This window comes from Nomascus leucogenys, chromosome 22a (genome assembly GCF_006542625.1).
Source record: "Nomascus leucogenys isolate Asia chromosome 22a, Asia_NLE_v1, whole genome shotgun sequence".
Lineage (NCBI taxonomy): Eukaryota > Metazoa > Chordata > Mammalia > Primates > Hylobatidae > Nomascus > Nomascus leucogenys.
The window spans coordinates 239,149-265,811 of NC_044402.1; the positions used below are offsets into that span (position 1 = coordinate 239,149).

At 56.7% G+C, this 26,663-nt stretch overlaps 1 gene segment (V, D, J or C); it reads left to right on the forward strand.

Annotated features, from left to right (window-relative positions):
* The window catches only part of LOC100582477, a 106,771-nt gene that overhangs the window by 4,579 nt on the left and 75,529 nt on the right, over positions 1-26,663 (forward strand).

The following is a 26,663-nucleotide window of genomic DNA, read 5'->3' on the forward strand; positions in this document are numbered from 1 at the left end:
ATGGCATATGGGTCGTGATGCTTGCGAACATACCAAGCCCCACGGGCATCGCCCTTGCCTAAGTCATTGACTGTAGGTCATCATTGCACCCTTGAAAGTAGCCCATGCCTTCCAAAGCGATTTATGGTAAATGGCAGCATTTTCAGTGGCAAATTCGGATAAAAAGCATTTCTTGGTTGTTTCCAATGATGACTGTTATCTAGAGGGAATTTAAAGGCAGGGGTTTATTTCGGACTCAGAAGGGAGGAGATGCTTTGGGAAGGTGGAGGCTCTGAGCACCTCAATACCCTCCTCTCGGTGCAGAAGCTGTGCTGCCGCTTCTAGAGCAAGGGGAGCTGCTCATTTTTATCGCAGTACAGGCTCCTAAATTCTTGGTCTAATTCTCAAGATGTTTTAATGACTTTAAAGCAGCAAAGAAAAACTCCACCCAGGTAGTGGAGGGTGGTAGTGATTGGTACTGCTTTGGAACCAAAACCCAGGTGGCGCTGGGGCAGGACTGCAGGAAACCGGGGTATCAAGTAGAGGGAGACAAAAGATGGAAGCCAGCCTGGCTGTGCAGGAACCCAGCAATGAGATGGCTTTAGCTGAGACAAGCAGGTCTGGTGGGCTGACCGTTTCTGTCTATGACAATTCCATCCAGCTTTCAGAAAGGGACTCAGATGGGCAAAATTGACCTAAGCTGACCCAGACTAAACAAGGCTGAACTGGGCTGAGTTGAACTGGGTTGAGCTGAGCTGAGCTGGGGTTGGTTGCACTAAGCTGGGCTGAGCTGGGCAGGGCTGAGCACTAAGCTGGGCTGAGCTGGGCGGGGCTGATCTGAGCTGAGCTGAGCTGGGCTGAGCAGGGCTGGGATGAGTTGAGCTGGACTGAGCTGGGCTGAGCTGAGCTGGGCTGAGCAGGGCTGGGATGAGCTGGGCTGAGCTGGGCTGGGCTGGGCTGGGATGGGCTGAGCTGGGCTGAGCAGGGCTGGGATGGGCTGAGCTGGGCTGAGCAGGGCTGGGCTGGGCTGAGCTGAGGTGAGCTGGGCTGGGCTGGGCTGGGATGGGCTGAGCTGGGCTGAGCAGGGCTGAGCTGAGCTAGGCTGGCCTGGGCTGGGCTGAGCCAAGCTGAACCGGGTTGAGCCAAGCTGAACCGGGTTGAGCATGCTGTGCTGGGCTGAGCTAACCTGGACTGGGGCTGAGCTAACCTGGGCTGGGGCTGAGCTAACAGGTGGGGCTGAGCTAACCTGGGCTGGGGCTGAGCTAACCTGGGCAGGGCTGAGCTAACCTGGGCTGGGCTCAGCTGAGCCAAGCTGAACTGGGCTGAGCAGGCTGTGTCGGGCTGAGCCAAGCTGGGCCGAGCTCAGCAGGGCAGAGCCGAGCTGAGCTTAGCTGGGCTAAGCTAACCAGGTCTGGGCTGAGGTGAGCTGGGCTGAGCTGGGCTGAGGAAGGCTAGGCTGAGCTGAGCTGAGCTGGGGCTGGGCTGAGCTGGGCTGGGCTGAGCTGGGCTGGGCTGGGCTGAGCTGGGCTGGGCTGGGCTGAGCTGAGCTGAGCCGGGCTGAGCAAGGCTAGGCTGAGCTGAGCTGGGCTGAGCTGGGCTGGGCTGGGCTGAGCTGAGCTGGGCTGCAGAGTATCACAACGTCAGCATGGCTGGTGGGAGGTGGGCGAGCAGGGGGCAGCCCCTGGACCTCAGAGAGCCAGGGCAGATCTGCAGGTGAGCAGGGGCAGGTGGGAGGCAGGACGATCAGGGAGCAGCCCCTGGAACTCAGGGGACAAGGGGAGAGCATCAGAAGGTGAGCAGGACTGAGACTCAGCCTCAGGGAGCCAGGGCAGACCAGCTGCAGGTGAACAGGGCGGTGGGAAGCAGGGGGAGCAGGTGGGCAGCCCTGGAGCTCAGAGGGCCAGGGAAGATCATCGGTAGGTGAGCAGGGGCTGGTGGGAGCAGGAGGAGCAAGGGGCAGGCACCGGAGCTCAGGGGACCAGGGCAGAGCAGTCGCAGGTGAGCAGGGGCAGGTGGGGGGCAGGACGAGCAGGGGACAGGCACTAGAGCTCAGGGCAAGGCAGCCACAGTTGAGCAGGGACGGTGGGAGGCAGCACTCAGCTCCTAGACTTTGGCAGCAGCTGGGTACTTGCTGGCAGCAGAGAGCTGAGGGCTGGTGAAAGCGTAGTGCAGCCTCCTGGTTCCAGGAAGGGAGTGTGAGCCCATCCCACTGAGCAGTTCCCAAGGGCGAGCCGGGATGGAGAAGGGAAGACATTCCAGGGCTCAGGGCTGAGCTCACAGGCAGAGGCAGGTCTGGCTGCAGGGGGAATGTGTGCTGAGACCAGGAGGGTCCCAGGGCTGGCCCCAGTGGACCATGGGCAGGAAGGCCTCTGAGGCTGGCGCCCCAGAAGGAACAAGATGGGCTGCCAGGAGCCAGGGCCACCAGCACAATGAAGCTGAGTGGAGGAGGTGCAGGGCAGTGTAGCAGCAGAGGGGAGCCAGAGGGGCCCATTCAGGGCCTGGGCAGAGTCAGCCAGAGCCTGTGGTGCAGGTGAGGGGAAGGGGTAGTGGGCAGGGCCCTGGGGCTGAGCAGAGGGGATGGCCTGGCTGAGGGCACTTAGCTTCCTCAGAGGTCGGGGCACACCCAGCCTGCAGTGGGACTCCAGGGCCACTGGGCCAGCGGCAGAGAGAAATGGGGCTTCCCTGTGGCCTGGGGGTCCTGGCGCCATGCAGGGTGGGGAGGGCCAAGGGCAGGTGCAAGGCTCCTACCTATGCTGGGGGGCCTGGGCTGAGCCCAGCAGGGACCTTGCCGGGGGAAACTCTGGAGAGAGGGAGGAGCTGGGCTCGTGGCCGAGAAGGCCAGGCCAGGGCTGGGAGGGTGAGGGTGTGGTGACTGAGCCTCCAGAAGTAATGCAGGACACTGGGGAGGCAGGGGGCATCCAGGCACTCAGGGCCCTGACCTGGGCTGCTGCACACTGGGGCTAAGGGGAAAGGAGGGGTGAGGCTGAGGAGGAGGCTCCCAGGGGGCTATTCCAAGGCAGGGGGTTCCGGGGCCCTGGGGCTGAAGGGCGCCGACCCTATGCAGTGTCTGGCCCCTGCTGCACAGAAGACAAGGGCCCTGGAGGGCAGAGGGCAGGCTATGACCAGGGCCCTGGGCAAGTCAGGACCACTCACTAGGGGAGGGCCACGCTGGGGCGGCAGGGTCAGGGGCTACAGGGGGCTCAGGGGACCCACCAGAAGCCATCTGAGAAGAGTGGCCACTGGTCAAGCCAGGCACCCATAAAAGCCTGGAGTGGGATCGATGGGAATGAGCCATGCCTGAGGGGGCACCGATGAGCAGAGCTGAGGCCAAGGTAGAGGATCTGGACTGTGCTGACTCCCGGCAGACACAGAGGGCTGACCCGGCTGCCGAGCCCCGCCTCCTAGGCTGCAGGGGTGCCTGCAGAAGGGCACCACAGGGCCGCCGGTCCTGCAAGCTTTCTGGGGCGGGCCAGGCCTGACTTTGGCTTTGGGGCAGGGAGGGGGCTAAGGTGGGGCAGGTGGCACCAGCCAGGTGCACACCCAATGCCCGTGAGCCCAGACACTGGACCCTGCCTGGACCCTCGTGGACAGACAAGAACCAAGGGGCCTTTGCGCCCTGGGCCCAGCTCTGTCCCACACCACGGTCACATGGCGCCACCTCTCTTGCAGCCTCCACCAAGGGCCCATCGGTCTTCCCCCTGGCGCCCTGCTCCACGAGCACCTCCGAGGGCACAGCGGCCCTGGGCTGCCTGGTCAAGGATTACTTCCCCGAACCGGTGACCGTGTCGTGGAACTCAGGCGCCCTGACGAGCGGCGTGCACACCTTCCCGGCTGTCCTACAGTCCTCGGGGCTCTACTGCCTCAGCAGCGTGGTGACCGTGCCCTCCAGCAGCTTGGGCACCCAGTCCTACACCTGCAACGTAGATCACAAGCCCAGCAACACCAAGGTGGACAAGAAAGTTGGTGAGAGGCCAGCGCAGGGAGGGAGGGTGTCTGCTGGAAGCCAGGCTCAGCCCTCCTGCCTGGACACATCCCGGCTGTGCAGCCCCAGCCCAGGGCAGCAGGGCAGGCCCCATCTGTCTCCTCACCTGGAGGCCTCTGCCCGCCCCACTCATGCTCAGGGAGAGAGTCTTCTGGCTTTTTCCACCAGGCACCGGGCAGGCACATGCTAGATGCACCTACCCCAGGCCCTGCGCACACAGGGGCAGGTGCTGGGCTCAGACCGGCCAAGGGCCATATCCGGGAGGACCCTGCCCCTGACCTAAGCCCACCCCAAAGGCCAAACTCTCCACTCCCTCAGCTCAGACACCTTCTCTCCTCCCAGACCACAGTAACTCCCAATCTTTTCTCTGCAGAGTCAAAATATGGTCCCCCGTGCCCACCGTGCCCAGGTAAGCAAGCCCAGGCCTCACCCTCCAGCTCAAGGCGGGACAAGTGCCCTAGAGTGGCCTGCGTCCAGGGACAGGCCCCAGCCGGGTGCTGACACGTCCGCCTCCATCTCTTCCTCAGCACCTGAACTCCTGGGGGGACCGTCAGTCTTCCTCTTCCCCCCACAACCCAAGGACACCCTCATGATCTCCCGGACCCCCGAAGTCACATGCGTGGTGGTGGACGTGAGCCAGGAGGACCCCGAGGTCCAGTTCAACTGGTATATGGATGGTGTGGAGGTGCACAATGCCAAGACAAAGCCGCGGGAGCAGCAGTTCAACAGCACGTTCCGTGTGGTCAGCGTCCTCACCGTCGGGCACCAGGACTGGCTGAACGGCAAGGAGTACAAGTGCAAGGTCTCCAACAAAGCCCTCCCAGCCCCCATCGAGAGAACCATCTCCAAACCCAAAGGTGGGACCTGCAGGGCGCGAGGGCCACATGGACAGAGGCCGGCTCGGCCCACCCTCTGCCCTGGGAGTGACCGCTGTGCCAACCTCTGTCCCTACAGGGCAGCCCCGAGAGCCACAGGTGTACACCCTGTCCCCGTCCCGGGATGAGATGACCAAGAACCAGGTCAGCCTGACCTGCCTGGTCAAAGGCTTCTACCCCAGCGACATCGCCGTGGAGTGGGAGAGCAGCGGGCAGCCGGAGAACAACTACAAGACCACGCCTCCCGTGCAGGACTCCGACGGCTCCTACTTCCTCTACAGCAAGCTCACCGTGGACAAGAGCAGGTGGCAGCAGGGGAACGTCTTCTCATGCTCCGTGATGCATGAGGCTCTGCACAATCACTACACGCAGAAGAGCCTCTCCATGTCTCCGGGTAAATGAGTGCGACGGCCGGCAAGCCCCTGCTCCGCGGGCTCTCGGGGTCCCGCGAGGATGCTTGGCACGCACCCCGTGTACATACTTCCCGGGCGCCCAGCATGGAAATAAAGCACCCAGCGCTGCCCTGGGCCCTGCGAGACTGTGACGGTTCTTTCCGCGGGTCAGGCCGAGTCTGAGGCCTGAGTGGCATGAGGGAGGCAGAGCGGGTCCCGCTGTCCCCACACTGGCCCAGGCTGTGCAGGTGTGCCTGGGCCGCCTAGGGTGGGGCCCAGCCAGGGGCTGCCCTCGGCAGGGTGGGGGCTTTGCCAGCGTGGCCCTCCCTCCAACAGCAGCTGCCCTGGGCTGAGCCACGAGAAGCCCTAGGAGCCCCTGGGGACAGACACAGCCCCTGCCTCTGTAGCAGACTGTCCTCTTCTGTGAGCGCCCTGTTCTCAGACCCCTGTGCCCACTCAGGGACATGCCTAGTCCATGTGCGTAGGGACAGGCCCTCCCTCACCCATCTACCCCCACGGCACTAACCCTGGCAGCCCTGCCCAGCCTCGCACCCGCATGGGACACAACCGACTCCTGGGGACATGCACTCTCGGGCCCTATGGAGGGACTGGGCCAGATGCTCACACGCACACTCAGCCCAGACCCGTTAAACAAACCCCGCACTGAGGTTGGCGGGCCACACGGCCACCACACACACACGTTCACGCCGCACACACGGAGCCTCACCCGGGCGACCTGCACAGCACCCAGACCAGAGCAAGGTCCCCGCACACGTGAACACTCCTCGGACACAGGCCCCCACGAGCCCCAGCAGCACCTCAAGGCCCACGAGCTGCTCAGCAGCTTCTCCACATGCTGACCAGCTCAGACAAACCCAGCCTTCCTCTCACAAGGGTGCCCCTGCAGCCGCCACACACACACAGGCCCCCACACACGGGATCACACGCCACGTCGCGTCCCTGGCTCTGGCCCACTTCCCAATACCGCCCTTCCCTGCAGCTGGGGTCACATGAGGGGTGGGCTTCACATCCACCTGCCCTCTGGGCCTCAGGGAGGGACACCGGAGATGGGGAGTGGGTCCCGCTGTGGGCCAGTCGCTATCTAGGGCCGGGTGTCTGGCTGAGCCCCGGGGCCAAAGCTGGTGCCCAGGATGGGCAGCTTCGGGGAGCTGACCTCAGGACACTGTTGGCCCATCCCGGCCAGGCCCCACATCCTGGGCCCCGACACAGAGGGAATCACTCCCAGAGGCCCAAGCCCAGCGGGACACAGCACTGACCACCCCCTTCCTGTCCAGAGCTGCAACTGGAGGAGAGCTGTGCGGAGGCGCAGGACGGGGAGCTGGACGGGCTGTGGACGACCATCACCATCTTCATCACACTCTTCCTGCTAAGCGTGTGCTACAGTGCCACCGTCACCTTCTTCAAGGTCGGCCGCACGTTGTCCCCAGCTGTCCTTGACATTGTCCCCCAGGCTGTCACACACTGTCCCTGACACTGTCCCCCAGGCTGTCCCCCTGTCCCTGATGCTGTCACCCACGTTCTCAAACTGGCCCTCACACTGTACCCAGCTGTCCAACAGTGTCCCCAGGCTGTCTCCACATGTCCCTGACACTATCCCCAACGCTGTCCCCACCTGTCCCTGACACTCCCCAATGCCGTACCCACCTGTCCAACAGTGTCTGCCAGACTGTCTCCTCCTGTCCCTGACACTGTCCCCCAGGCTGTCCCCACCTGTCCCTGACGCTGTCTTCTGTGTTATCCACATGCTGTCGCTATCATGGCCCTGCTCTCCATCCATGTCCAGGCCTGGGGGCAGGCAGTGTAGAGGCCCTGGTACTTGGGTGGCCTGAAAGGCAGATGGGCCTCGGGGGCAGAGATGTGGCCTCAGTGCCCTGAGGGGTGGGTGGGCCTTGGGGGCAGGGCTGTGACCTCCTCACCCCTGTGCTGTCCTTTGCCTACAGGTGAAGTGGATCTTCTCCTCGATGGTGGACCTGAAGCAGACCATCATCCCCGATTACAGGAACATGATCAGGCAGGGGGCCTAGGGCCACCCTCTGCAGGGTGTCCAGGGCCGCCCAGACCCCACACACGAGCCATGGGCCATGCTCAGCCACCACCCAGGCCACACCTGCCCCGACCTCACTGCCCTCAACCCCATGGCTCTCTGGCCTCACAGTCACCCTCTGACCCTGCCACACCTGACACACCCCCCTTCCAGACCCTGTGCATAGCAGGTCTACCCCAGACCTCCGCTGCTTGGTGCATGCAGGGCACTGGGGGCCAGGTGTCCCCTCAGCAGGACGTCCCTGCCCTCCGGCCCGCCAGGTGCTCACACAAAAGGAGGCAGCGACCGGCATGCCAGGCCCCCACCCACGCAGGAGCTGGCCCTGGAGCCAACCCCGTCCCCGCCAGCCTCCTGAACACAGGCGTGGTTTACAGGTGGTGAGTGGGGGCATCAGCCGCCAAGGTAGGGAAGCCACAGCACCATCAGGCCTGTTGGGAGGCTTCGGAGAGCTGCGAAGGCTCACTCAGACGGCCTTCCTCCCAGCCCGCAGCCAGCCAGCCTCCATTCCGGGCACTCCCGTGAACTCCTGACATGAGGAATGAGGTTGTTCTTATTTCAAGCAAAGAACGCTGCTCTCTGGCTCCTTGGAACAATCTCGGTGCCAGCACCACCCCTTGGCTGCCTGCCCACACTGCTGGATTCTCGGGAGGAACTCGACCCGCAGGGACAGCCAGCCCCAGAGTCTGCACTGGGGAGAGAAGGGGCCAGGCCCAGGACACTGCCACCTCCCACCCGCCCCACTCCACCAAGATCACTCGGAGAAGAGCCTGGGCCATGTGGCCGCTGTAGAGCCCCACAGTGCAAGGGTGAGGAGAGCCCAAGGAAGGGGCATCTGCCCAGATAGGCCTCCCAGAGAAGGCCTGGTGACCAGGTCCCAGGCGGGCAAGACTCAGCCTTGGTGGGGCCTGAGGACAGAGGAGGCCCAGGAGCATGGAGGAGAGAGGTGGAGGGACACCAGGAGAGCCAGGAGCGTGGACACAGCCAGAACTCATCACAGAGGCTGGCGTCCAGCCCCAGGTCAGGTGCAGCAGGAACAAGCAGCCACTCTGGGGCCACGAGGTGGAGAGGCGAGACGACAAAGAGGGTGCCCGTGTTCTTGCGAAAGCGGGGCTGCTGGCCACGAGTGCTGGACGGAGGCCCCCACGCTCTGCTGCCCCCATCACGCCGTTCCATGAGTGTTACGCAGAATCTGCAGACAGGAAGGGAGGCACGAGCAGGAGTGCGACAAGCGCCTGCCTCGGCCATCAGGGAGGACTCCCGGGCTCGCTCGAAGGAGGTGCCACGATTTCAGCTTTGGTAGCTTTTCTTCTTTTAAATTTTCTAAAGCTCATTAATTGTCTTTAATGCTTCTCTATTTTGATGACAATAAAATATCCTTTTTACGTCTTGTACTTCGTGATGGGAGCCGCCTTCCTGTGTCCACGCGCCTCCTGCCCCCGGTGGGAAGCACAGTCAGGAGGAGGCTGGTCGAGCTGCACCTCGGGGGCTCCCTGCACACACCCCCAGCCTCCTGCAGCCACACGCACTGCCCGTGCGGCCCTCCCTGGCCCCTGTCGCTACATGGACCCCCGGGGCTTCTCCTCCTGCTGGGAACGGTGCTGCCTGCCCTGGTCACTCTGTGGGGCACAGGGCCTCCAGGGAAAGCTGGGTCGAGGCCTGGGAGCTGGCTCAGGCTGGCCAGGCAGAGCCACATGGAGGGCCTTCCAGAACCAACCATGGTCCGAAGCGAGAGGTGGGTGTCAGATCTGTGTGCGTCAGCTCAGGACCACGGCGGGGCGGCTTGCACAGCAGACGTGGATCCTCCCAGGCCTAGAGACCAGGAATCTGAGATCAGGGTGTGGGCAGGGCTGGTTTCTCTCAAGGCCTCTCTCCTTGGCTTGTAGACACCGTCTCCTCCCTGGTCCTCACATGGCCATCCCTCTGTGTGCCCGTGTCCTAAGCTTCTCTTCTTAGAAGAACACACATCGGATTAGATTAGTGACCTCGTATGAACTTAATGACCTCTATGAAGACCCCATCTCCAAATACAGTCACATTCTGAGGCTGGGGATTAAGACTTCAATATATGAATTTGTAGGGGCCACAGTTTAACCCATCACAGTCCATACTCTGGCCCCCCAAAATTCATGTTCTTCTCACATGCAAAATACATTCATCGTGTCTCAGCACCCCCCTGGGCACTAGGTCATGTAGCAAGGACAGATTTTCAACAGAAATAACTATTGCAACAGAAGAAAAGTCCGGCATGACCCGAACTCACCTTCATCTGTGCAGAGGCCACAGCCTTGTAAAGGGAGGTGGTAGGGGGAGCAGGGAGGGTGCTCAGGGCTCAGTCGTTGGGGAAGGGAAAAGTTGCCCGGCGCTGGTCAGCGTCCCTGGGATGGGGCCCGCTGTGTCCGTGCTGGCCACTGTTGAGGTCAGGACTCTGTCCTCCCAGAGCCTGGAGACACAGGCCCCATCCTTCCCAATGGGGACACTTCAGGGAGTGGCTCTCAGGTCCTGAGAAAGACCCTCCTGGGTCACAGGAAATGCACAGACATTGGGAATGGACAGAAGGACGTGTGGTTGCAGCCCTTTCAGCAGACACCCTGAGAAAGGGAGGTCAGGGTTGGTCCAGTCAGTTCTGGTGCGCGGAGCTTTCTCAGGCAGGTGTTGATGGGGCAGGGGTCGGCCTAGGGGTACGGCCAGAAGCTGTTAGAAACTGTTAGTGTCTGTTCAAGTCTTTACAAGCCAAGGTTGAGGCAGAGTGGAGAGGCTCCAAGGAGCCTGGCTGGAACTCAGTCAAGGACAGGGTCTGGTTCCTGCGGTGGCTTGGCTGGGAAATGCCATCGGAGGTGCCTGTGGCAGGAGAGAGACCATCTCACCCAGGAAAAGGGGAGTGGTTGGATTCGTTTGTGTGGCATCGAGCAGCAGGAGCTGCACCAAACACAGAGTTGGGGATGAAATCCCCAGACTCCAGGCCCTGCCGTGCCGTGGGAGGGCTCGCCGCTGGAGGGTGGGCTCCAGGGGGCCTGGCCTGAACTGGGTGCTGAAGCCCAGCCCTTTAACTCTCAGGACACGCTGCTGCAGCCCCGAGGCGGGTGAGGGAGACAGCACCTGGGGTGCAGGGCGGGCACCTGCTGCATCACCGGCTCTATCCCAAGCCCAAGGATGACGTCCCAGAGATGCAGGAGAGCTTTGTCCAGAGAAGGTGCCAGCCTTCAGGGACCCTGCTGGACAGGTCTCCACCCTCTGCCCTTCAAGGGGCCCTATGGGCCTCCGGATGCTCTGGTCGGGTGGGCTCCAGTCCACTGTCTGAGGATGGACGGCCTGGCCAGGCTAACAAAAGGACACCCAGGGCAGTGCTGGGCTCCGGGTCATTCCGTGCACTGAGCAGGCTGAGTGGGGAAGAAGCAGATGCTCCCTGCAGCTCCTGCCCCCTGCAGGGCCTGACACCTGGACCAGGTCCCCCTGGGGAAATTGGGCCCCTCCCTGAGCCACCCGGGGCCACCGAGCATCCTCCAGAGGGCCGGCCCTCCCGCAGGAACACCATGCCCAGCCCCAGGACCCTCCCTCAACTCTCCAGCAAGGCTGCTCTGTGGGCGGCCCCTGCACACGCCCCAGCAGTCCATGCCGTGATGTAACATGACATGGTGTGACATCCCTGGCGTGATGTGGTGTGATGTCCTTTGTGTGATGAGGGGTTGGACTACATGGTTGGACAGTGTGATGTGGTGTGACACAGTGTGACATCTCTGGTGAGATGTGCTGTGACATGGTGTGATGTGGTGTGACATGATGTGACATGGTGTGACATGATGTGATGTGGTGGGATGGGGTGTGATGTGCTGTGTCAGGGTGTCACATCCTTGGTGTGATGTGATGCAGTGTGACATGGTGTGATGTAGCATAATGGGGTGTGACACAGTACGACATCCACTGTGTGATGAGGAGTTAATGGTGTGATGTGTGACATCCCTGCTGTGACGTAGTGTGATGTGGTGTGACATGTGACATGCGTGATGTGCTGTAAAAGGGTGTCACATCCTTGGTGTGATGTGATGCAGTGTGACATGGTGTGATGTGGCATATGATGGGGTGTGACCCGGTACGACACCCCCAGTGTGGTGAGGAGTTAATGGTGTGATGTGGTGTGACATCCCTAGTGTGACATAGTGTGATGTGGTGTGATGAAGGGGGCCTGGCCCTCCACAGCTGTGGGTATTTCTCATCAGGTGGAAATAAGAGACTGAGAAAAGAAATAAGACACAAAGTGTAGAGAAAGAACAGTGGGCCCAGGGGACCGGCACACTCAGCATGCGAGGACCTGCCCCAGCGCTGGTCTCCGGGTCCCCTCAGTATTTACTGATGACCATTTTCACTATCTCCATACAGCAGGAGAACAGGGTGACAGGGTGATGATGGGGAGAAGTCAGCAGGAAAACATGTGAGGAAAGGAATCTGCATCAAAAATAAGCTCCAGGGAAGGTACTGTGCTGGGATGTGCACATAGAGTAGACTTATGTTTCTCTTTACCCAAACATCTCAGTGTAGTGAAGAGTAACAGAGCAGTATCACTGCTAGCGTATCTTGTCTCCAGCCATAGGGCGGTGTTCTCCTATCTCAGAATAGAATGCTCGGCTTTACACCAAGACATTCCGTTCCCCAGGGACATGTGGGAAACAGAGGCCTTCCTTCCTCTTTCACTAATCCTCCTCAGCACAGACCCTTTACAGGTGTCAGGCTGGGGGACAGTCAGGTCTTTCCCTTCCCATTAGGCCATATCTCAGGCTGTCTCAGTGGGGAGAAACCTTGGACGATACGTAGGCTTCTCTGGCAGAGGTCCCTTCAGCTTTCCGCAGTGTATTGTGTGCCTAGTTAACAGAGAATGAAAAATGGCGATGACTTTTACCAAGCACACTGTCTGCAAACATACTGTGAACAAGGCACATCCTGTGCAGCCCTAAATCCCTTAAACCTTGATTTAATACAGCACATGTTTCTGTGAGCACAGGGTTGGGGCTAAAGTTACAGGTTAACAGCATCTCAAAGCAGAACAGTTTTTCTTTGTACAGATCAAAATGGAGTTTCTTATGTCTTCCTTTTCTACATAGACACAGTAACAGTCTGATCTCTTTCTTTTCCCCACAGTGTGACATGGTGTGACACTCCTGCCGTGACTCGTGTTTGACATTTGTGGTCAGCCCAGGATACACAGGTCCCTGTGGCCAAGGGAAGGGGGAGAATGGAACCATCTGAGCATGTTGACCTGGAGGAACTGGTGGCCCTTGAGTCCACGAAGCCTACCCTGCCAGGTGTCCCTGCCCCACGTGACCCAAGTGGGCTTGCAGAGCAGCAAGCAGGACTCTGGTTAGACAGGAGGAAGGACCTGCCACCACGTGGCCTTGTGAGGAGACACAGAGCGAGGCTGTGACCTCAGCGTCCGCCCAGCACAGGGTGCTGCTGAAGCCCCTCCTGTCCTCTCAGCAGGGGTCCCAGAGCAAGGCCCGAGGCAGGCTGAAGAGAGGGGCAGAGGGAGGATGCTGGGGTGAGGGGAGTGAGAGCCCAGGTTTCAGCTGAGCCCCTGCACAGGGAGGAGCCTAGCTGAACACCCATCTCCCCACACGCTCCCAACCCTGCCTCTGCCCGACCACCTCCCAGAGGGCACCTCGAACCCTCTGACACCCACACTCAGCAAAGGGTGTGGTGTCCCCACTGAGCCCAGCCAGCGAGGCCCGGCACAGCCATGCCTGTGCCCACCACTCCCATGGCCAAGCTCCCTGCTAACATGGCAGGACAGGGCCAGGCCTAGAGGAGACAGAACCTCAGTCCCATGGCCAAGCTCCCTGCTCACACGGCAGGGCCGGGCCTGGAGGCGACAGAACGCCCAGTCTGGCATGGTACTCAGGATGCACGTGCCTGCCATACGTGGGGGCCACACAACAATGCCTGCCACACATGGGGGACACGTCACACACACACACACACGGGCCTCGCAGGCACACGAATACTTGCGACCCCAGCACCCACCCAGCGCAGTCATGCACGGGCTCCCCAGGTGGGTCACAGTCTCACGCCTTGAGCTACTCCACGTGCCAGGCCCTTCACCCACGTTCCCGTCCCCGGTGCTAGCTGTTGAGCCACATCTTCTCTGTGGATCCCTCCCAGCCCACTCAGCACAATGCGCATGCTCTCTCCCGTCCTGCGACTGCACTGGCCTCTTCCCCTCAGCACCCACGTCTGGCCATCTCCCAGGAGACCCCGACCACCACGGGCAGGGACCACCCCACACCTGACCCCAGGAGGAGTCACACTACATCCTGCTTCAATATACAAAAGGGGAAAAGCTGGAGGAGGGGAAAGAGGAAAGAGAAAAAGGCAAGAGGGGAGGGTCACATTCTTGTGAGGCTTTGATTACAGCTCACTGAGCCCCCACGTTGCATGAAAAGGAGGGGTGGAGGGAGCAATTACACATTCGCCTTGTGCTCCGCAAATCTGCACTTTATGAGAAAATAAACAGAGTAGAGGAAGAAGTCAAATATGCATTCGTCTCAGGGGCAGGAGGGAGGATTTCTTGTCTCATTTTGTCCCATGTGATGAAGACCAGGCTGTTAATTTATATTGTCGGGTGAGGGAGGCCACATGGGCAGACCTGGCCTATCTGCTGCTGTCAGTTTAAAAACAAAAGGAAATGCATGACTTAATTGTTTTTTCAGGACTCAGCTTCCCACCGCATCTTTTCTTTTTGGCATAGTGAGTTTGGAGTCCTGAGATTTTATCTTCCTTTCACAATGGTCAAAGTCAGTGGTGTGACCAAGGTTGCACCCTCAGTATTCAGGAGAGCTGGTCCACACCCAGACCCCTGCCATCCCTGGACGCTTTTCAAATACGTGCTGCAGTCTCTGACACTCTCTCACCATCGTAGAAACTGAGGCCTTGGTGAGCCTGCAGCCCCTGCTCATGGGGACAATGCAGGCTAAAACCCGCATTTCTGACCCAAAAGCTCCTATTCCTTTCACTCGCCCCACACCAGCTCTTTGAGTCCAGAACTTTGTCCTTGCCTGAGTCCCACCCTCAGGGACAGGGGCCCAACCCAGCCACCAACACATCACACCCTGAGAGGGTGCCAGGAGCCCAGAGATGTTTGGAGAGCACAGAAGCCCTGGAAGCTCTGTGAAGATGCTGCACATTTCTCTATTCAACAGATACTCACCAGGTGGCCACCAGCAGAGATGCCACATGGCATGGAGCTCACCTTCGCCAACAGGACAGGCGTGGGGTTGGGAAGCCTTCCCAGGGCACTCCTTGAAGCAGAGCTGTGGGGAAAAGTTGGGGCCAACCTCAGATCTCTTCGTCAAAACCAGGTCTCCTGCCACCCCAGGCCACAGAAAACTAAGCTCCCTGGATACTGAGGCTGAGTGGGGCCATGGGGGACAAGAAATCACAACGAGTTAAAAGATCATTTTTAAAAAAATTATGATCCTGACTCACATAAACATATGACGACACAGTTCAGAGATGCTCTTTATCTCATTAATAAAGGTGTTGCAACCAGTTCAAAGTGGAAATCTAAGGACTACACTTACATAATTGATGCCGGAATGCTAAAAGGAGTTCATAGATGCAAAACTGGCCTCTTCCCTGGGAGATGAGGAGGAATCCATTGTCCTTCCAAAGATGAGAACTTGAATTTCTACCAATTCAAAGAGTTTTGGCATTGCTATCAATTATGTACAACCTAGAGCAGTGGTCCCCAAAATTGTGGCACCAGGAACCAGTTCCATGGAAGACAATTTTTCCACAGACCAGGATCGGGGGATGGTTTGGGCACAAAGCTTTTCCACCTCAGATCATTAGGCATTAGGGTGTCATAAGGAGTGTGCAACTTAGATCCCGTGAATGTGCAGCTCGCAATAGGGTTCGCTCCTGTGAGAATCTAATGCTGCCACTGATCTGACAGGAGGTGGAGCTCGGGCAGTAATGCTCACACACCCCTCACCTCCTGCTATGTGGCCCAGTTCCTAACGGGCCATGAGCCAGTTCCAGTGCATGACCCAGGGGTTGGGGACCCCTGGCTTATAGAGGTGTAAAATAGTTCAAAGGAAATAAAAGATGCAGAGCTCCATAGAATGAAATAACCTGGAAGCGTGTACAAGACGATGCCTTGCTTTCCATGGAAGGCACCTAGTAATCTTTTGGTCCATTTCAGTTTTTCTCAATGTTTCCTATAAGCATATATAACTGACTGACACAAACAGATCCATAAGATAAAGAAGACCCCTGTAAACCAACGAGAAAAAAAATCAAATAATTCAACGAGGAATAGGCAAGAGAATTCAACAGATGTTTTACAGAAGATATCCAAATAGCCACTAAACATATGAAAAGATGTTGAACCACACTAGTCAACAGGGAAATGAAAATGAAAAACCACATGAGAGAAAGTAGTTCTGATTCCAATAATGCTGGAGCAGCTAATATCAGACTAGCCCTTTGGCAGATGGCAATTATAAACACTGGAAAAGCTCTAAGCACACACAACACACACACACACCAATTGCAGGCACTGGAGCATGACCAGAAGTAGGCAAACACTAGTAAGGATTATTCTGTTAACTATTCGTCTGAAGGCATACCCCAGTGCATGGAACAGGTGCAGCTAGAGTTCAAGCAGGAAACTGCAGCCCTCCTGGTGAGGAGTGGGATGCAGGGCTGCATTTTCAGAGCACCTGGAAATGAAGAGAAGATGTCCATAAAGGAGAAGGTCACCGAAGGGAAACCCCACAATCTGCAAGTAAACTCCACTGAAACCTCTGGCTGATCCCTTAGGTGTGCATGGGTAGGGAAAACTCCAAAGGGCCCAGCAGAAAGCAACACCTGGAAGGTCGAGAGAACTGAGATTCCAGCTACTGCCAACTGCCAGGCCGACAGACTTGGGAGTTTGAGTCAAGTCAAGCTAACTGCTTGCTAACATTGAAAAAAACAATTAACGCCCTGCTAAGGAAGAATGCAAAACCCATAGCCTGTACCACGTTATCAACAACATCAGGTGCACATCCAAAATTACCATGTATGCAAAGAAATATGAAAATGTGATCCATGGTCAGAAGAAAAAGTGATCAATGGAGATCAACTCCAAGATGATCTAGATGCAGATACAGTTATCAGACAAGGACTTTAAAGAAGTTATGTTAAATATGTTCAAAGACTTAAAGGAAAATATGGTTATCATGAGTGACTAGATGAGGTATCTCTATAAAAAACTGAAAATAGTTACAAGAACCTAATGAAAATTCTAGAACTAAAAGTATGATTCTGAAATGAAAAACATCATTTGACCAGGCCCAGTGGCTCATACCTGTAATCCTAGCACTTTGAGAGGCCAACAAGGAAGGATCACTTGATCTCAGGAGTTTGAGACCAGCCTGGGCAACATGGTGAAACCCCATCTCTATTTTATTAAAAAAGAAAAGAAAGAGAAAAACATTACCCAAGTTTAATAACAGATTGGAGAAGACATAAGAAGGAACTGAAAAGTTAAAGATGCATCGATAGAATATATCAATTCTTTTTAATCCAATCCAAAGAAGAGAGAGAAAAATACTAAAAAATGAAAAGAGACTCATCCTGCTGGACAAGGCAAAGGATTCTAAAACATGTGAAACCAGAGTCCAGAGGGGGATGTAATACTTCCATGGGAAAGGTCAACCCTAAGCTATATGCAAATGTACCTGCATGGGCTGGTGTGGTGGGCTGATGGCATCTCCCTGGCCAAATGTATGCGCACCTGGAACCTCAGAATGTGACCTTATTTGGAAATAGGGACTTTACCAATTAGGTTAAGGACTTCAGATGATATCATACTAAATTTTGGATGGATCCCAAGTCCAAAGACTGGTGTCCTCATAAGAGGAGAGGACACAGACATGTATGGAGGTAAGCCATATGATGACAAAAGAGAAGATGAGGGGTGTGTCAGGAGCCACCTGTGTTTGTCCATTTGCATTACTGTAAAGAAATACCTGAGGCTGAGTAACTTATAAAGGAAAGAGGTTGAATTGGCTCACAGTTCTGCAGGCTGTATAGGAAGCATGACACCAGCATCTGCTTCTGGCGAGGACCTCAAGAAACTTACAATCATAGCAGAAGGTGAAGGCAGAGCAGGTATGCCAAATGGCAAGAATGGGAGCAAGAGGCTGAGGGGGGCCCCAGACTTAAACAACTAGATTGTGTGTGAGCTGACTGGGGGAGAATTCACTCATCACCAAGGGGATGATTCTAAATCATTCATGAGGGATCTGCCCCCTTGATCTAATCACCTCCTAGAGGCCCCACCTCCAACACTGGGAATCATATTACAACATGAGATTTGGAGGGGACAAATATATAAACCATACCCTTCCACCCCTGGCCCCCCAAATCTCATGTCCTTCTCATGTTGCAAAATACAATCATGCCTTCTCAACAGTCCCCCAAAGCCTTACCTCATTCCAGAATCAACCCAAATTTCCCAAGTCCCAAGTCTCCTCTGAAGATGAGTCCCTTCCACCTATCAGCCTATGAAATCAAAGACAAATTGACTCCCAAAATACGATGAGAGTGCAGACATTGGGTAAACATTCCCATTCCACAAGGGAGAAGTTGGCAAAAAGAAAGGATCTACATGCCCCATACAGGTCAGAAATCCAACAGGGCAGTTATTCAATCTTAAAGCCCCAAGATAATCTCCTTTGACTGCATGTCCCACATCCAGGGCACTCTGGTGCAGGGGGTGGGCTCCCAAGGCCTTGGACAACTCTACCCCTGTGGCTTTGGAGGATGTAGCCCCTCTGGCCTCTCTCACACCATAGAGTTGAGTGCCTGTGGCTTTTCCAGATTCAGGGTGCAAGCTGCCAGTGGATCTACCATTCTGGGGTCTGGAGGACAGTGGCCCCCTTCCCACAGCTCCACTAGGCAGTGCCCTGGTAGGGACATTATATGGGGGTTCGACCCCACATTCTCTTTGGCACTGCTCTAGTAGAGATTCTCTGTGAGGGTTCCATGCTGGCAGGAGGCTTCTGTCTGGGCACCTAGGCTTTCTCATACATTTCTGAAATCTAGAGGGAAGATGCCAAGCCTCCTTCACTCTTGCATTCTGGGGGCCTACAGGCTTAACACCAGGTGGAGGTTGCCAAGCCTTATAGTGGCTTGCACTCCCCAAAGAAGCACCCTAAGCTATACTTGGGACCCTTTGAGCCAAGGCTGGAGCCAGAGGAGCCAGGATGTGGAGAGCAGTGTCCCAAGGCTGCACAGGCAGCAGTGGCCATGGGCATGGCCCACAAAACCATTCTTTCCTCCTTGGCCTCTGGGCCTGTGATGGGAAAGGCCACCTCAGAGATTTCCGAAATGCCTTCAAGGCCTTTTTCCCTTTGTTCTGGATATGAGCACTTAACTCCCTTTTAGTTATGCTAATCTCTCTAGCAAGTGGCTGCTCCATAGCCTACTTATATTTCTCTCCTGAAAATACCATTTTCTTTTCTACCACATGGCCAGGCTGTGAATTCTCCAAAATTTTTTATGCTCTGCTTCCCTTTGTTGATGAAAACAGCCAGACCCTATAAAACACTTGACAAGATTGATTCTGACCCAAATGTGAGAGCCATGAACTGTGGCACAGCCTCAAAAGGTCCTGAGAACATTTGTGCAAGGTGGTTGGGTTGCGGCCTGGTTTTATGTTTTAGGGAGACATAAGATATCAATCAATACATGTAAAGTATACATTGGTTTGGTTTGGAAAAGCAGGACAATTCAAAGTGGTGAATTCCAAATCATAGGTGGATTTGAAGATTTTCTGATTGGCAATTGGCTGAAAAATTTAAATTATCTAAAAAGTTGAAGTCAGCAAAAAGCAATGCTTAAGATAAGAGGGTTGTGGAAGCCAAGGTTCTTGTTATGTAGATGAAGCTTCCAGGTTCCAGAGAAAAGAGATGGTCAATGTCTCTTATCAGAACCTAAAAGGTGCCAGACTCTTGGATAAATCTCTCCTGAATCAGGAAGAGACCTGGAAAGGGAAAAAGATTCTCTACAGAATATAAATTTCCTCCACAAGAGATGGCTTTGCAGAAGCATTCCAAAATGTGTCAGAGAAATACATTCTGGGATAAAATAATTTCCTTCCAAGACTGCCACCTGTCATGTGATGCTATACCAGAGTCAGGTTGGAATTTGGTAGCTTATTGCTACAAAGAGTCCGCTTTGCCAGTCTTAAGCTCCCTGTTTCAATGTTAACACTGGTCAACTGAGCCTAAACTCCAAAAGGGAGAGGGTATAGTGAGGGACCTCCAAACCACCCTCCCCTTCCTGTCATGGCCTGAACTGGTTTTCCAGGTTTCTTTGGAATCCCCTTGGATTAGCATTTTATTTTTTCGTTTACACCTTTTAAATATAAGTTCCAACTTTAAGTCATTTCTTTGCTCCCATAACTTACCATAGACTGTTAGAAGCAACCAGGTCACATCTTAGAAATGTCTGCTTAGAAATCTCTTCCACCACATGCCCTAAGTCATCACACTTAAGGTCAAACTTCCACAGATCCCTAGGGCATGAACAGAGTGCAGCCAAGTTGTTTCTCAGGATTTAACAAGGGTGACCTTTACTCCAGTTCCCAATAAGTTCCTCACTTCCATCTGAGATTTCCTCAGCCTGGCTTTCACAGTCCATATGTCTATCAGCATTTTGGTGACAACCATTTAATCAGTCTCTAAGAAATTCCAAACTTTCCCTCATCTTCCTGTCTTCTTCTGAGTCCTCCAAATTCTTTTAGCTTCTCTGCCTGTTACCTAATTCCAAAGCTGCTTCCACATTTTCAGCCGTCTTTATAGCAATGTTCCACCCTTCAATACCAATGTTCTGTGTTAGTTTATGTTACTAGGGAAAAAAAAATACATGAGGCTAGTAATTTATAAAGAAAAGCTATTTAGGCCAGGCACTGTGGCTCATACGTGTAATCCTAGCATTTTGGGAGGCAGAGACAGGAGGATCACTTGAGCTCAGAAGTTTGAGACCCGCCTGGGCAACATAGTGAGATCTTGTCTTGAAAAGACAAGAAGAAGTGAAGGGCGGGGGAGAGCAGAAGGGCAGGGCAGGGCAGAAGGGCAGGGCAGGGCAGAAGGACAGGGCAGGGCAGAAGGGCGGGACAGGGCAAAAGGGCAGGACAGGGCAAAAGGGCAGGACAGGGCAGAAGGGACAGGCAGGGAAGGCAGAAGAGAAAGAAGGAAGGGAGGTTTAATTAGCTCATATTTCTGCAGGCCATTCCGGAAACATGGCCCTGGCATCTGCTTCTGGCGAGGCCTCAGGGAGATTGCAATCACGGCAGAAGGCAAAGGGGGAGCAGGCATGTCACATGGCAAGAAGGAGCAAGAGAAGTGGCACGTCCCAGACTTTTAAACAACCAGCTGTCACAGGGACTAACAGAGGGAGAACTCACTCATCACCTGGGGGATGGTGCTAAACCATTCATGAGGGGTCCAGCCCTATGATCTAATCACCTCCCACCAGGCCCCACCTCCAACACTGGGCCTGAGAGAGAAGAGAACCTCCCCCAGCACTCAGTGTGTGTCCGTAGTGAAGGAGCCTCACCTGAGCCCCCACTGTTACTCAATCGACTTCCCAAGAACAGAGAGAAAAGGGAACTTCCAGGGCGGCCCGGGCCTCCGGGGATTCCCACCCCATTTTTAGCTGAAAGCACTGAGGCAGAGCTCCCCCCACCCAGGCTCCATTGCCCGGCATAAAAATAACAACCGTAGTTACTGATCATCTGGGAGCTGTCCAGGAACCCGACAGGGAGCCGGACGGGCCACACCGGCCACAGGCACCAAATGGAGGCCCGGGCACTTCAGGTATCCCAGCCCACCGGGAACCCCAGTTGAGGGGCTGGCCCGGACAGCAGTGAGGGAGAGGCTGCCTGGGCCCCTGACAGGGAGGGGACTCCTGGGCCACCCTCACAGCATAAACCAAGCTTCTTGGTCACTGCATGGACTCTAGGCATCCCTTTCCTGCATGGGGACACAGGAAAGCTAGAAACAGCCTAATGCCGACCTGGAGAAGGAAGGGGGCTGGGAATCTTGGCTGGGACAGGGCTGGGCCCAGGACCAAGAAGGTCAGAGGCCCCACGCTGGGCAGGGCTAGGCTGGGTGCAGACTGCCTGCCACCCCCAGGACAGGGACAGCCAACCCAGAGCCGGGAGGGAGGGTGGGGAGGCGGCAGCAGGGAGCTGTCCTGAGCTCCACTGCGCAACTGGCTGATCTGGGCAAATCCGAGCTGGAGCTGGGCGGACTGAGGGGGGCTTGGCTGAGTGGACTAGACTGAGACAGGCCAAACAGACTGAGCTGAGGCGAGTTGGGTGGGCTGAGAGGGCTACCCTATCCCTTTAGAGGACAGGCTGGCCAAGCTGGACTGTCCTGAGCCAGGGCGATTGGGGCTGGCCCGGGCCAGCTGAGTTGAGTGGACTGGGTGGAGTGAAAGGAGCTGGCCTCAGCTGAGATGGGTTCTCCTAAGCCCTAAGGCGGACTGAGCTGGGCTGAGCTGGACTTATCTGGGGGGCAGGGCAAAGTCAGGCTGAGCTGAGGTGGCCTGCCCTGGGTGGTCCAGGATTGAGCTAAGCTGAATTAGGCTGACCTGGACTTGACTGGACTTGGTTGAAATAAGCTGGGCCGACACAGGAGTAGGGACAAGCTACAGTTCTCTACTCAGGGTGGAATGGGTGGTCGTGGACTATCCGGGCTGAGCGAGACCAAGCTGGGGTATTACCTGCTGAGCTTACCTGACCCGGCCTGAGTTCAGCAGGGCTGCGCTGAGCTGGGCTGAGCTGGACAGACCTGAGCCAAGCTTAGCTGGTTGGGCTGACTACGCTGGGCTGAGCTAAATCGGACTGAGCTGAGGAGGGTCAGGCTGGGTGAGAGACCTGACGATGGGCAGGGTTAAAAGCTGGAGTGAGCAGGGCTTAAATTGTTGAACTAAATTGGGCTGTGGTGATCTCACTGAGTTTAGCTGGGATGAGCTGGTCTGGGCTGCACTGTGCCAAAGTGAACTGGGCTAAACGAGGCTCGCCTGAGTGGACTCAGCTGGGCTGGGCTCAACTGGGTTCAGCTGAGCTGGGCTGGGCTAGACTACACTGGGTTCAGCTGGGCTGGGCTGGGCTAGACTCCACTGGGTTCAGCTGGGCTGAGCCAAGCTGAACTGGACTAAGGTGGCCTGGCCTGGCCTGAGCTGTGACTGGAAGACCTGGGCTGAGCTGGACAGACCTGAGCCAAGCTTAGCTGGTTGAGCTAAGCTGGGCTGAGCTAAATTGGGTTGACCTGGAGAGGGCTAGGCTTCACCCACCCCTCCTGCCATCCATCCACAGCCCCCATCCCTGCAGCCTGAAGGCACAGGGAAGCCCTCTGAGGCCAGGCCACAGGACTGTTGAGGGCTTCTGGCCCCTGGAGTGGGTAGAGGGGCTCCCACAGCCAGAGAAGGGGTTTCTGCAGGGACATCAGCTGCTGACCTCATCCCTATGACCTCATCCAGCCTCTGGCTTCAGCAGTCCTATTTCTTTCCCTCTGGGTTTCTTAGTAAAGTTCCTTTTCACAAACCCCACATCTCCAGAGTGATCTGTGGGAGGTGTCTGTGGCCCCGGAGTGGCTGGTGGGAGGCAGGACCCCTGAGGACGTGGAGGAGGAGCCAGAGGGGAAGGAAGGGCCGGGACCATTCTGGGGTCCTGAGAGCCAAAGTGCCCAAGCAGTGGTTCCCATCAATCACCCCTCAGCACCCCAGAGACTCCCCAGCTCGGCCCTGTCATACCTGGTCTGCTGGTCTCCAGCCCAGACTCATGCCGCCTCCTCAGGTAAAGTCAAAGCAACAATCAACATCGACCCCTTTGTGGGCAACACCAGAAGGGGCCCATGCTGTGGTCAGCACAGGAGGCCCCAAGAATGTGGCTGCACAGTCACCAAGGTGGAGGCTGGTGGGGGCCCCCAGGACCACTGGCCACACACCCTGATCCACCACCCACTGAGCACAGACAAAGCTGACTCCCCAGCCCACAGCCGCCCACCAGCCTGGACCTCCTGAAGAGCTGAGATGTGACACAGGAGCAGGCTGGGGCCCCAGAGCCATCGGGACCACAGGGGGGCTTGACCCACACCTGTCCTCAGGGCAAACATGCAGCTTCCCTGGCTGGAGAGGCCTGCTTACGAGGGTCTCCACAACATCCTAAAAATGGGAGAGAATACATGATAGGCATGACAAAGGGCAGGGTTCCCTCATATACAAAGAGCACTCAGGGATCAACAAAAAGAAAGGTGAGCAATAGGTTCTTCATGGAAAGGAAAAACCCAGTGGCCGATAATATAAAGAAACCATTTTAACAATGAGAAAAGTGAAAGGAAGGAGGAGGGGATGAAGGGGGTGGAGGTGCTTCTTGGCCCTGACTGAGGGCAGGTGAATCGCTAAGACCACTTTTTAGGGCCAGTTGGCAAAATGCCCCAAGGCAGGAGAGTCCTCTCACAGTGATGGCCCCACAGGGAGAGCCTCGCCCTGTGCCAGGAGAGCCACGTCACATGCAGTCTGGCACAAAGCAGAATGAAGCAAGCCTGCCACAGTCTGACAGCGGCACCTGGGTCCTCCGCCCTGTCCTCTGCTGCCACCTCGGAGCAGCCGGGCATGGGGGAGAAGGTGAGGAGCGACAGCTCCCTACGGGGTAGGAAACCCCAAAGTAGGCAGCGCTGAGGCCGACTGGGTCCAAACAACACCAGAGGAGGGGGTGTCACAGGACATGGCCAAGGCCACAGCCACTGCCCAGCTCTCCTCACACACGCCCTCATTCACAGACACACACACAGGCACACACTCGCACATGCAAAAACACACAGGTTCACACACACAGACTCAACCTCTCATACACATTTGCACTCACACCAATCATGCACTCACACACGCTGACACGCTCGGGCACGTTCACACCAACACACACACAGTCTCAGGAAGCCAAGCCCTCCATCCACCCCATCGCCAGCCCAGGGTCTCGCAAACCCACATCTCCTGCAACAGACCGGCCCTCCACAGCCAAGGTCCCCCGGACCGGGAACCCCTCTGGGGGGCAGAGCTCAGTGACTTCTTTCTCTGCCCTGCACCCTAGATCATGAGACCCCCATGGCCCCAGAGCAAGGGCAACAAGGAGTCAGCTCACTGCCCCCCTGTGTGGCAGATGTCCTCACTCAGAAAATTCCACCGCCTCAAAGGCCTGAGAGGAAGGCAAGATGAGCACCCACATACAGGAGACAGACGGGGCCCGTGGGGAGGGGCAGAGGCCTGGATTCACACCCAGGCTCGGAACAGCGCCCCTGCCTTCCACATGGCCTGGCCTCCCGGGAGCAAGAGGATGCCGTCTCAGGGCCCCTCCATCCCCCTCTTTATTCCCCTATTAACCCACCCGTGGGTACAACCACGGCCCCCAAAAGGTAGAGCCACATCCTCGCCCCTGGGGCCATGGAGTGCAGTGTTATTTGTCAAAAGGGCCTTTGCAGATCCCATCGGGGTAAGGATTTGAGGTGAGGGCACCTGGATTATCAAGGATTTGAGGTGAGGGCACCTGGATTATCAAGGATTTGAGGTGAGGGCACCTGGATTATCAAGGATTTGAGGTGAGGGCATCCTGGATTATCAAGGATTTCGAGGTGAGGGCCACCTGGATTATCAAGGATTTCGAGGTGAGGGCACCCTGGATTATCAAGGATTTCGAGGTGAGGGCACCTGGATTATCAAGGATTTTGAGGTGAGGGCACCCTGGATTATCAAGGATTTCGAGGTGAGGGCCACCTGGATTATCAAGGATTTCGAGGTGAGGGCGCCCTGGATTATCAAGGATTTCGAGGTGAGGGCATCCTGGATTATAAAGGATTTCGAGGTGAGGGCATCCTGGATTATGAAGGATTTCGAGGTGAGGGCACCCTGGATTATCAAGGGGGCTGGGTCCCTAGGTCCAAGGACAAGTGTCCTAGCTGGAGACAGACGAAGAGACAGAGGGATGGGGAGAGGCAGAGGCAGACAGGAGTGGTGCTATGGACTGAGCGTCTGTGTCTGCCTGAAACTCATGTGTGACAGCCCTCATCCCAGAGTGAGAGCATGCAGAGCTGAGGCCTTGGGGAGGTGGTTAGGGCCTGAGGGGGAACCCTAAAAAAATGTCATTCGTTCCCTAATCTTACTAGAGACCCTAAAGAAAAGGGACCCTGGAGAGCAGCCCTGCCCTCTTTCCACCACGTGAGGACGCAGCGAAAAGATGGGGGTCTGTGAACCAGGAATCGGCCCTTCCTGGAACTTGACCCTGCTGCCATCCTGACCTTGATCTTCCAGCTTCCGTGGGAAATGAATGTTGCTGATGAACCCACCAGTCTATGGTATTTTTGTTATTGCAGCCAGAAATGACTAAGACGCAGCAGCCACATCCCCCTGGCAAAGGCTGGGGGGCATCCCAAGGTTCATAACAAAAGCTCCAGAGCTTCCCTGAACCACCAGGGTGTGTCTTCCCAGGACCCTGGGGCAGCCCCAGGCTACCTCCCTCCTCCTCTGACCCCACCTGCCCTGATCTGGCCTCATTGTCACTCCCTGGATTTCACCTGATGGCCTCCGCCGGGGTGGCCCGGCCCCACAGCCAGGGCATCTTCCATTCACGCCCACACTTTCCAGGACTCCGCTGCAGCAGCTCCTCTGTGAAGCGCCCCCGGCCTCCCATTGCCGGTGCCACCAGAGCCCCCAGACAGAGCTGGCCTCCCCCGACTCCAGGGCCAGCATCGCTGGTGGGATCTCTCCAACGCAACGGCCGGCTCCCCCGTGACCCACAGTAGGAGTGCCACCTGGGCAGCGCTGGACAGGGTAGAGCAGGCACCTTGGCTGCCCTGACCTGCAGGGCTGCAGGCTAGGAGACGGGGTGCCCCCTATGCCCGCACCCTGGGCTGCAGTCTGGGCCCCCAGCGGCCCATGGGGCAGGCCGAGGGAGGCCAGGCCGGAGTGGCTCCAACCCAGCAGCACAAGACTCACTCTCCCCAGCCTGATGCCCGCCCTGTGGCCCCAAGGCCCCCTCACCAGGGGTCCACTCACAGGCGCCTTCCCCTGCAGGTGGTCGGGGACCCTCTCTGGCCCTGTGTCTCCCCTTCACCATCTCTGTCTCAGGGTCTCTGAGCCTCTAACTGTGTCTGTTCCTGTTTCCCTGCATCGTGGCCCCCACCCCGCCCTGTGGAGCCATGTGGGGCCGTGAAGCTCCACGGCCGGCGGGGTCACAGAGCCCTGGCCACACACACCTGGCTCCACCACAGCCAGACCACAGGCCAGACATGACGTGGAGCCGCGCGGCCCTGTCTGCTGGGGCAGGAAGTGGG